Source organism: Centrocercus urophasianus, unplaced genomic scaffold (assembly GCF_019232065.1).
Source record: "Centrocercus urophasianus isolate 14NV4802_14NV808 unplaced genomic scaffold, USGS_Curo_1.0 seq_1202, whole genome shotgun sequence".
Classification (NCBI taxonomy): domain Eukaryota; kingdom Metazoa; phylum Chordata; class Aves; order Galliformes; family Phasianidae; genus Centrocercus; species Centrocercus urophasianus.
This window is the reverse complement of record NW_024884368.1, coordinates 4,384-8,364: the sequence shown is the minus strand read 5'-3', so window position 1 is coordinate 8,364 and position 3,981 is coordinate 4,384. Positions and strand designations below refer to the sequence as shown.

Below are 3,981 nucleotides of genomic sequence, written 5' to 3'. Positions count from 1 at the left end.
CCCACCGGCCCCGCTCACCCCGCTCACCCCGCTGCCGCCGATCCCGGCCCTCAGGCACCGTCCCCTACATAAGCGGCACCGACCCCAGGAGGCCCCGGACCCCACGGGAGCCGACCGCATGGCACTGCTAAGACGAGCGGACAAAGCCAGCGCGGTGTCCACCACCGCTCCGCCCTCGCCGTCCGCCACGTGACCACGCGACCCGGCCGTCACCCGGGCAGGGCGGCCGCAGGGCGAAGCTGGCGGCCGCCATTTTGAGAAAGGGCACGGCATGTTCAGAGCGGCGGGGAGACGCGCTGCAGGGGGGCGCTGAGGAGCGGGTGAAGCCGTCGAGGAGCCATGTTGGGTGTGGGAACGCTGCCGGGCGGAAGCGGCGTGTTTGAACCGCGGCTGGACGGAGCTTCTAACGTTCTAAATTCTTGTGATTGGGGTTCTTCTCTTTGGGTTATTTTCTACATGGAGGACAGGGTTACACACACACCTACAGGACGCTCTCCTGCTGTGTCATGAGGATCAGAGCCAACCCCATGGCTGTGTGCACTCTTCAAACCACAGAGGTAAGGTTCCTCAGCACAGCTGGATCCACTCCTAGTCCCAGACAGTTTGTGTTCAAGGGATCCTGTATGGATAGATAGATATAACTTTAATGAAGCTGACAAAGCTCAAACCAAATTATTAGTCGCTTACTGAGGATCCGTACCATCAAGGTGTCTTGACATCGAGGTGGAAAGGATCTCTGTGCAGGTGTAACATCAAGAGGCATCCCTGCTCAAGGCTGTAGGAATGGAATGTTGTTCCTGCATTAGATATTAAAAAGGGGGAATTGATCTGAAGAAGCAGAGCACAATGTACTTGTATTTTGTAACTTGTCCTTAGAAATAGGTGATGTGAAAAAGTAGAAATACCATATGTGTTAGTAACCTATTTTAGAAATACAGTTGCTGAATTGTGTGATTAATTCTTGCTTGCAAAACTGCAGTAGCTCTTAAATGTTCCAAATAGTGTAGGTATAGTATTATGGACTAGAAAGCATATTGCAGGGCTATTCTGTTTGGATAAGAGACCCTCAGCAAAAGAAAAACAGATTTAAGAAACATCAAAGAAACCAGGGCCTCTGCACAAACAAGGCTGGCTTGCCTTGCTCTGTGGGTAGGTTGGGATGCAACAGACAGGGATCGAGATACTCCCCCCTATCCTCCTTCCAAGCTTATCTCTAAGCAAGGACGAGCAGATGTCCAGAAACAAGGACCGAGTGTTGAGTGAGCAAGTGAGAGAAGTTAACTAATTAGCGATATATGCTTAGCCAGCAATAATTGATGTTCATCCAGTATCCGTATGTTTAGTTGAGCGTTGGGAAGATTGTGAACCTGAAGTACTCGGCCAATGAGGATTCAGGGGAGAAAGAGATAAGTGTCGAGTTATAGGGCATAAAAGATGTAATGCTGTTTTCTGTGTGCTTTCCTGCTTGCATGAGTTAAGAGAGGACAAGATAAGGGTTAACCATTGTATAGCAATGCAGGTAAGCAGGATGTGAGGCCAGATAAGAAAAGAACACCTCGAAACTCTATTGTAAACTCGAAGAAACATTACACAAGGAACGGGTCAGGATCAGATTACTTCTGTTGAAGACAGTGAGCCTTCATCCCATGACCACCAGGAGACCCCCACTGCCCACGGCACACGTGCAATAGGGACGGACCATATGCTGATGGATTCTTGGAATTGTAGTGAATATGTGTATGAATTCCAGGAAAATAATTGATTATGTATTAGTTCGGCCTTTATCTGTACCAAGCTTTTGCCCTCTGTTGTGCAAGTTAGGAGGAACGATCCCCCTTGCACCCGGAGTCTGTGCAGCACTGATTAAAACATAGCTGCTTTTATAACTACTTTGTGGTTATAGAGTTTGATTCCACACATCAGCAGGAGGCCCAGCATTGCAATTGCAAATCAAATCTGCTTTATCAGAGATACTGTCCTGATAAATTATTTGGCTATTTCCAAACAAGGGAAGAGCTCGTCCTGCAGCCTGCTGCTGTGCAGAAGAGCTTAAGAGGTGCTTGTGCTGCTCTCTGTTTGGTGGTAAGATAATTGACTCATTGCTGCACTTTGTTTTTAGGCACGTGCTCAACTGGCCCTCAGCTGTTGAGCCAAAGGTCTGCTGTGAGTTCTTTCAGCCTCCCAGTCTGAGACAGTTTTGTGATCATAAATCTAATTTAGCCAGGAGTGTTGCTCACTGTCTTCTTGTGCCAGACTGAGGGAGGAAGGAAGGAAGAAAGAAAGGGAGAGGAGGGAGCGCACCATCACATTGCTTTGCTGGGAAGGAAGCCTGGTAAGAAGGCTGTGCTGCTGGTCTGAGTCCCAGCTGGCTTTTACGTTGCTCTCACTTATGTCTGTCCTTTGCCATAAAGATACCTGTGACAAAATGGTTATTTTGACATCATCCTCCAGTGGCTAGGATAACCAAGCCTTAGAAAAATACAACACCTCCCCCAGAGCTGTGATGACCGTGCTGCTGCTTGCTGATCCTCCCTCTTATCTGTGGTTTTCCTTTACAGGATGCAGTTCTTAATTGTGGCCCAAATCCCTGTGGGTTTCTTCTCCCACAAAGCTGCTCATCCTGGAGGAGCACAGGCACAGACACGAGGCCACAGCAGCTCTCCCGTTGTGTCAGACAGCAGAGACATTGGAGTGGAAGAAGGCCCTGCAGCTTCACAGGGGAAATTGCACACAGTCATTGACTTTCCATCCAAAAGATGATTTTCTTTTGCAGCACCTATCATACTTGTTTAGGTGTTTTTTTTTTTTTTTTTTTTTCATTTTTTATAATGCAAAACTTTGTGAAAATAAGTTACCTTAACCAAGCATGGAGTGTTGTAGCAAACTTCTACTCACTTTGGACTCTGAGGACTCAACTACCTTACAGCTGCCTGATGGGCTCAGTTTAGCCACGCAATGGCACCGTTCCTTTCCTGTTAAGCAGGTCAGGTGTATAAACCATCTGATGTTGATGCTTGCCAGTACTGCCTGCACCTGGAGACATCGGGGTTTTCCAGATTCCAGGACCATGTGCCTGAAATAAATTCGTGTTCTCCTCTAAGCAGAGCTGTTGGACTGACTTGCTTTTTGCTAAGACTGGGAAGAAGCAGAGATGCTGCGGCCCCAGCCCCACCTGACATGGGTCTCTATAGGGACGTGCTGCTGGCTTTGTTCTGGGCACTGCAGGGCTCTGTGACCAAAAATTACCCCCAGGAGCTGTTCTACCAGCTGTGCCCACACCTCACTGGCAAACATGGCTGAGAAGCCCCTGCACATGGCCAGCCAGGAGCTGCTGCCCTTCTGACCACCTCACTCAGTAACTGCTCTCTGCTTTGGTGCACATGCTGAAAGTTATTACTCAACAAATAACACAAATATAAGAAATAAACACTAAACAGGACTTACTGTCACAAGGTGGCCAGACAAGAGGAGTGAGAAAATGTGTAAGCATTGTGCAAGTTGTGTCTGTTTCCTTGGAGGCAGAAATGTTCATGCTCTCCTAGTTCACTTGGGTGCAATTTTACTTAAGATCCTCTCTAGATCTTCTGAGCCTGTTTGAGCCTTGAAGGGCATGCACAGTCCAGCCCTGAGTATTTCTTTACTGGGAGACCTGCTGCATTTCAATGGGAAGGTTACTGCTGCCCTCTGCAGCTGAGGAGAGCGCAGACCTTTGTCTTTGGGCTGTGGCATTGTTGTTTTAGTAAATCATGCCCTAGTCAAGGTTTGGATGAATTTGGCATGTACAGAAATTTGTGTACGCCTACCTGTTTTCCTATACTAGATTGTAAGCATTTAACAAAGTAAACCTCCTCGCTGTTTTAAATTACATCAAACAAATTGAGCAACCCAATTATGTATTTTGGACATTGTCACTTATTAAAGCAAGCAAGTAAACAAAACAGCTCTGGGTGTCCAGGGAGTCTCTGCTCCAGCAACAGCACG

General features: G+C 47.7%; 1 long non-coding RNA gene across 1 annotated transcript in view; it reads right to left on the bottom strand.

The window, feature by feature from the left end:
• The window catches only part of LOC122156415, a 2,584-nt gene extending 2,409 nt beyond the window's left edge, over positions 1-175 (bottom strand). The window contains exon 1 of the long non-coding RNA XR_006167488.1: positions 28-175. This is a non-coding gene — a long non-coding RNA (uncharacterized LOC122156415). The remainder of the gene's footprint in view (positions 1-27) is intronic.
• Between the last annotated feature and the right edge of the window lie 3,806 nt (positions 176-3,981).